This window comes from Arvicola amphibius, chromosome 6 (genome assembly GCF_903992535.2).
Source record: "Arvicola amphibius chromosome 6, mArvAmp1.2, whole genome shotgun sequence".
NCBI classification, from domain to species: Eukaryota; Metazoa; Chordata; class Mammalia; order Rodentia; family Cricetidae; genus Arvicola; species Arvicola amphibius.
Genome location: NC_052052.2, coordinates 95,291,790 through 95,299,651, shown reverse-complemented (window position 1 = coordinate 95,299,651; position 7,862 = coordinate 95,291,790). Strand labels below are relative to the sequence as shown.

At 39.1% G+C, this 7,862-nt stretch overlaps 1 pseudogene; it reads left to right on the top strand.

Annotated features, from left to right (window-relative positions):
• The first annotated feature begins 6,318 nt into the window (after positions 1-6,318).
• On the top strand, positions 6,319-7,341 carry LOC119816350 (annotated as a pseudogene).
• Positions 7,342-7,862: the final 521 nt, after the last annotated feature.

Below are 7,862 nucleotides of genomic sequence, written 5' to 3'. Positions count from 1 at the left end.
ATTTCATGTATTAATTATAGTTAAAATATTTATTTATATATGATATGGAAACTTATTGTAATGCCTAGTCTGAAACATGAATTTAAATATTTAACTACTCATATAGGTTTTATTTGTTCTTATTCTTTTACTTTCTCACTTATTTTTATGGAAACACTCTAGAATATTAGATTTTGATTTTTTTTATTAGTACCACATCATTTACCTTTTTTACCCTCTACAATTGCTAAATGAAGGTTAGCTTTTTGAAAAAAATCAGAGAATAACAGAGACTGTCTTATACCTCAAGTAATTTTCATGTTTATGAGTCATAATTTTAATTTTCAAACCTACATCATTTCCCAAACACTATTTCCAAAACACGTCAAATGGACACTGCAGAAATCTCCTCGTCACTTCATCATAAAAACAATTTCTGTCCATATTAGTCATTCACTTATTAACAAGTCTGAGCCAGATTCTGGTCTGTAAAAGGCAATTATAAAATATATGTTTGGCAGGTTCAATCAGGAAATTACATTTTCTGCAAGAAAGCATTTTATTATTTTGCAAAAAAAAATTCAAGCTAGGTGTTTGTCAAACAACAGTTTATGAGATTCAAAATCATGCTGTGAGCCCAAAGTGTATGAAGATGCCATATTTAGAATCCATGGTTTCTTCAACACTGTGCTCTGTTTGCTAGAACAAGGATCAAAAAGCTTGTGACTTCCTTTTCGTGGGTTGCTTGTTTGTGCTACATCCTAGGCATGCATTACAAGATGCAGTTTACTGTCTGGAGTTGTTTAAGAAGTTTTGTAAGACAACGAAAGTAGTCGGAAATTAGTTCTGTTTTAGAGGTCATGTAGCTAAGGTTTGGGGGGTGGGGAGAAAGAAAATCAACACACAGTTCTTTGAAAGTGTGATTGCTATCCCAGGAGCATACTTACTACTGAGTAAGCCAAGCTTATTACCAACACACATGAGTGGGGGGGGAGGTAGAGCCACAGAGAAAAAAACTGAAGAGACTTATCATCTTAATCTATCAAAGGTTTTCCCCTTGCTATATGCCATAGCCCATCGTAAGCATCCATTGTAAAAACCTAAGAAAAATCAGTAACTAGCTAGTGTCACCTAGTAACAAATGTCTTCTTACAAATGTCTGCCTTGTTGATTACAAAAACCCCAGTGCGGAAGAGGACTTCTGGACAGATGTGACAGCTCAAAATGGGTCCATTGCATGCTGTTGTACAGAAACTGCAGTAGAGACTAGGAAACCTGTCTTCCAATTCACTTGTGTCTCACACTCCTGAGGGAACTTAGCTAAATTATATAATTTCTTCACTGCAGGGTCCTTGGGTTTAGAATCTCTCTAGAATCACAGCACCTTTGGGACTCAGAGAAAATAGTTTCTACCTGCATCTTTGTAAGAGGCTTAGCACTCTGGGGTTAAAAATCAAACAATTTAAAATCACTAAATTTCTACCTTTTCCTTGAGCCCATTGTATTAAATCTTGCATTTTCTGTCATCTTACAGCTGAAATTTGATTTGGAAGGGAAAAGCTGATAGTTAGGAAAGCCTGACAGATATTAGTACAGTCCAAAGAATGTGTGCCCATAGATGTTTTTCCAGGGACTGCCAACTTGAGCCCTGGCTTACTCATAATCAGGGTGCTTCTTGTGGAGAGTACTGTGCTTCCCCAGCCTAAGAACCATGGAATAGTGGAGCTCTCCATGTGAAGGGCAGGCAAGGATGGGACCGTCTGAGTAGTCACTGTCAATGAGAAGGTTTTAAATCCACTTGGGTTTGCATGGCTTAGTTATTCCTGAGATATGAGGATTTTGACAACCTGTTGACATATTTCAAATACAAATGACAGAGCTGAAGACAAGACTGAGTTTGAGACTTTCACCAGAAAATGATGGGACTGAAGGGCAGAGGGTTTTCCTGAAAGGATTAAGAAACAGAAACAAGTCTAGAGGCTGCTTTTCCTCAGGAGGGCATATTAGGTTAGAGTTGAAAACAGGAACCCTGTCCTCTGAACTCAACAGTTTCAAATGCTTATTAAAATATTCCATTCATCATGTTTCATGTCTGTGAAGCAACTACAGAATTAAAAACAACCTCGGAAATGAACTTCTCCAGCAGTAGGGCTTGGTAAGTGCTGAACTTGGGGCTAAACTTTTCAGTGAAAACTGCTTCTGCTTCCCCTAAGGCTTTCTTGTGACAATCCCCCCTCTCTCCCTTCTTCTTCCCCCTCTCTCTTTCTACCTACCTACCTATCTGCCTTTAATCTGTCTATCTATGATCTAGCTATCATATATATGCATATATATATGTCTATCACTAAAGAAGAATACATTCCTTCCCAGTGATCAAATGGAAGAATTGTTCTGACTCTTTTGCCTTCTAATGTCTGTTTGGCACTGAAAAATGACCCACTAAAGACTTGAGAATTTCAGCAGCCGATGAAACTCTAACAGATTCATGTTTTTCTTACTCAAAGTAGGGCAGGAGCCCAGCCTTTTATACATAACATTTGCTAACAGTGGAGGTTGGGACAGTGAGTCGTGCCATGTTTTAAACAGTGTGGAATGTTCTAAGCACACATCCTTGTTTATTTAGCAACATTTGTTGATTTTGTTTTCTTTAAAAAAACATGTATGTCCTTTCTGGAAATCTAGAAAATGGAGCTATGAACAAAGCCTAAAATAAAAAGGGATCTAAAACCCCAGCTCATATTGATAAACTCAGCCCAGTATTCCTCTACTCAGTGTTTGAATCTTCAAAGGTAAGATTGACTAAAAATATCTTCTGAACATGTTTGTGCTTTCCTGTTGCTTTCTGGGTGATGCTCTTTTGAGATTGTATTTGTGCATCTGCTTTGGTTCTGCTGCTCTAGGTGAATCTAATCTGTTGCTAAGATACAAGATTTATACCAACATCTTTACTTCCTCCTCCACCAATAAAGCCACAGACCACTACCTCTCAGGAGAATTTCTGGGGTTTGAAGAATGTGGACAATGCCTGAAATATCAGAGATGCAAACCTTCTTATGCTCATGTTTCCTGTTTAAGAAAATGTCAACTGTCAATGAGGCAGTGGTGGTGCACACCTTTAATCCTAGCACTCAGGAGGCAGAGGTAAGCAGTTCTCTGTGAGTTCCGAGGCCAGCCTGGTCTACAAGAGCTAGTTCAAGGACAGGCTCCAAAGGTATAGAGAAACCCTGTCTCGAAAAAAATGAAACAAACAAAAGAAGAAGAAGAAGAAGAAGAAGAAGAAGAAGAAGAAGAAGAAGAAGAAGAAGAAGAAGAAGAAGAAGAAGAAGAAGAAGAGGAAAAGAGAAAAGAAAAGAAAAGAAAAGAAAAGAAAAGGAAAGGAAAGGAAAGAAAAGAAAATGTTAACTGTCATAGAAACACTTCCCCAAACAATTATCACATGAGGAAACACAACAAAACTGCAGTTGGCTTTTTGTCTTATTTATTTATACACACAAGGTGTGTGTTGAAGGTACTGTAAGCCACTCGAGCATGTGGATCTGGTAGGCCATGCCCTTTTATTCAATTCCCTCTGCCTTCCTAAACACCGTTAGATTACATTCCTGAAGCTAGTCCCTAAGGTCTATTACTTTATTTGGCCACTTCGTCCTCCTGAGACTGACTACCAAGGTCCAACTATGAAAGTATTGAAGTCCAGCAATCAAAAGCTTCCTTTGGTTCACCTAATTAACATGACCAATTAAATTTTAACACCTCATCCTAACCCAGGTTTTCCCATTGTACCTTTATCAACTGTGAATTATCCTATGAGCCACATCCGTCTCCTCTCTATTCAGAGGCAGTCCTTTATCCTCAGAAACAATTACCCCTACCCTCTTTGCCTGGTTCCCTTCCCTGATTCCCTCTTCCTCTGTCTTCTGTCTTTGTTCTTTATCCCTGCCCTTTGTCCTTCTGTGGCAAATAAATCTTCTTTGTGCTGAGACCCTGATCTGAGACCTTGACCTTATGGGTCCTGAGCCAATACTTTTCCTTTCATATATGGGAAGGGATGAGGTGACACACATGTGGAAGTCAGGGATAATTTGGGGCAGCTGTTTTTCCCACTATGCGGGTACTGAGGATTGAAGTGACATCATCACCCTGGACTACCCCCTGAGAACTCTCACCAGCCATCAAATAAGTTCTAACTGAACAATAAACCTCACGTGTTTTTCTACCAGGAAAGAGCAGCCAAGAAAAGCAACATCTTATTGTGACAGATAGAAACCGTCCCAAAGCTCATCAGGATGTTCCGCTGGACTTACTGACCAAAGTGAAAAAGAGAGAAACATAGACATGAAAACAAACTGAGAGAAATGTCAAGCTGTGCATGAACATAATGTGAGTGCCATATGCCACATATGCAGAGGTCAGAGGTCAGCCTCTGGGGAGTCAGTCCCCTCCTTTTGGTCTCTTTAGGCAAGTTCTCTCTTTCTGTTCTACTGTTCTTCATGCTCTAACTCAGTTACAAGTTCCTGAGTGGTTCCCCATCCCACCTCCCAGGTCACCACAGGAGCTAGGATTGAGGCTGTGAGCCACCATACCCAGTTTTATGAGCATTCTGGTGATGAAACTCAGATCATGATTTGGAGGGAGGAACTGTCGACCACTGAGCCATCTTCCCGGTCTTCCGCATTAACTCTTTTTCTTTGAGACTCAGTACACGAGTTTTAAAAGAAAGTGAATATTAGGTTGTGTTTCTTTATTACCAAATAATTGTTTTGCTTGAACAAAAAATGTTGTTTCCAAATTTCTAACATGATGATATTATATACCTTTTCAAAAATATTATAGATAATTAATAAATAACGTAATAATTATGTTCATAGAAATCCAGGCACAGTGAGACATGCTAACACTAGTGTGTAGAAGATGGTAGTATTTCAAGGCTGGCTTCAGCTACATAGCAAATTTGAGGCCAGACTAAGCTATAGAAGCATCTTTAATCCCTCTGAATGTGGTTGACAGTTGGGGCAGACTGAGGGGCCAATGACAATGGCACTGGGATTTGTGTCTACTGCATGTACTGGCATTTTGTGATCTTATTCTCTTTGGATGTATACCTTGCTTAACCTAAATGTAGTAGAGAGGGCCTTGGATTTGCCACAGGGCAGGGTGCCTTGTCCTCTCTTAGGATTGGAGGGGAGGGGTAGAACGGTGTGGGGAGGGAGTGGGAGGAGTGGAGGAAGTGGGAATTTGAATTGTTTTTTTTTTAAGTAATAAAATTTAAAACGTTTAAAAAAAAGAAAAGAAAAACTATTTATAAAATATTATGTGCAAGCAATATTAATGTGTATAAACATAAGTATATAACTTATAGAACACATATAAAATGTTATTCAATATGTATAACTGATTCCCTTTCATATACCATACAAAATTGTTTCTCTGCTGTTAGTATTTACATTAACAGAATAATGCAATAAATAGATCTTTTTAGACAAAAATCTTTAAAGAAGATATTCTCTTACATTCTTTTATTTAAAATTAGTATAAATCAATAGGAACACACATTTTGAGGCCTTTGACACTTGAGGCCAATTGCTCTCCAGAGAAATTCTGTCGACTAGCATCATGCTAACAGGGATGATAAGGAATAAAACGCAAGAAAGCAAAGTTGACAATACAGTGGGATCTTGTTCTTGCATCATCTGGGCCACACAAGTAGGCCAAAGCTGAAATTTGGGAACAGTCTGAGTGGACCGCACTGGAGGCTCCTAGCTTCAGCTCCCCTTTCTTGGTATTCTGGTCCATTCCCTAAGGCTTCTGAGTTCTCACACTATTTCTTACAGATAGGTTATTACAACTGTCAGTTTTATTTCATACTAAGTTAAACATCAATTATATTTAAGGACTTGTGTCTTCAGATTTTATCTAGGAAATTTTCTGCCTTGCAAAGGGATGTTTACAGGTATATGGGTTTACATTGTGCTAAATTATGAAATTAAATTAACTTGCCATGTGTAGCTTTAATGCTCTGTTGTCTGAGTTCACTGTTGCTTTGAAACCATCTTCCATAAATACATAAAGTGTCATCAGTGCAGGGTACCAAAGAACCAGCAGTCAACAGCATAGGTGAGCAGCACAAACAGAACATATAGCATGAGAACTGAGCCATGCTTGGAGGAACAGGCTTATAATTCTAGTACTTGGGAAGCTGAGGCAGGAAGGTCACAAGTTCAAGACCAACTCTGACTACATAGTGGGGCCATATCAAAAAAAGGAATCTTTTTCTCCACCTCTAGTCCCCAAAGCACATTTAAACTGAAGATGGACTTTCAAATTACTGCCTAGACAATAGCTATGCCATTAGTTATTCCTAAGTCTCAGGAAGACACAGAGTCATCTGTGAGACACAGAAAAGTCACCACAAGCTGGGTATGCTCCATCCCAGTACTTAGGAGGCAGAGGCAGGAAAAGTACAAGGTAATCCTGGGCTATATAGCAAACCAATATCCAGGACTATTTGTGACAACTATTAGAAAATAAACACACAAATCATTACTTTGTCTTTTAAAAATATTCTGTATTATTTACCTGTGTGTGAGCATAGGTACACACACAGTGTTTTACATGCAAAAAAATAGAGAACAACTTGGGAAAGTCAGTAATTCAGTTCTCACTTTATACCACACAAGCTTCAGGGTTGGAATTCAGGTCTTCAGGATTGTTGGCAAGCACCTTTACCCACTGAACCATCTCACCAGCCCTCACCATTTGATTCTGTGCATTAAAATTGTAAAAGACACCTTACAGTCTTACACTGACTTTCTGATTTTATGCAGCGGGAATCTTAGATATGTACAGAATCAGCTGTGTACATTTTCCCTGATGATCTCTAGATAACATAAACTCAAATTTCCCGAGCAGTAAAACACCATTGTCGAACTTGCTATGTACTCAGAGAAAATGTTGACGTATATAAAAGCAACTCTGGGAAGAAATGACCCTTGGATGAACCCAACCCACACAGTGCTGCATCCCTGTCTTCACCGCCAACAAACACCCCACCCCCCGCCTCCCCACCCCGCTCCTGTCCCCCTCCACCCCTGGCGCTATACTGAAAAGAAAGGCTGAAGGGGATACTGAAAAAGATAAAGCTAAGATGAAGGAGGAGCCTCAGAGAAGATCTGCAAGGTTGTCTGCTAAACCTGCTCTTCCAAAGCCAGAGTCTAAGGACCCTGGCCTGCAAAGAAGGGAGAGAAGGTACCCAAGGGGAAGAGGGGGAATGCCAATGCTGGTAAAGATATGAATAATCCTGCAGAGAATGGAGACACCAAAACAGACCAGGCACAAAAAGCTTAATGTGCTGGAGACACCAACTGAAATGTGTGCATTTTTGATAACCGTGCACTTCTGGTAACTGTACAGTTTGAAATACGTTTTTTAAATCAAGTTTTATAAAAATACAGAATTTTGCTCTTTTTTTAGTTATTGTTAGCACACAGAATTCTTAATCGTTTTTGAGGGAAGAAACGTGTGTCATTAGCAATGTCTCCCAAACTGGATTGATGATGGAAAACATCTTTCCCTGATAATTTTGAAAGACTCCTCTTGACTTCCAAGAGAGACATTCCATTTTGATATACGTGTCCACTATGGTACAACATGCCTTCTGAGGGAAAACTAAATTCATTTTTATATTCTCCTTCTCCTTACCATTAGCATAAACTTAACTTCCTTAATACCAGAGACCTGTTGGAACCTGACTCTCAAAATTGGTTTTGCCAGTCTACTGGGCAATCTGGATTTTGCAGTGATTATCACTGAGTATCCTCAAAAGAGCAGTGCCTCCTTTTTTAAAAGATTGTGGATCTTCAGATTGATGACTCTGATGTTTTCATTTA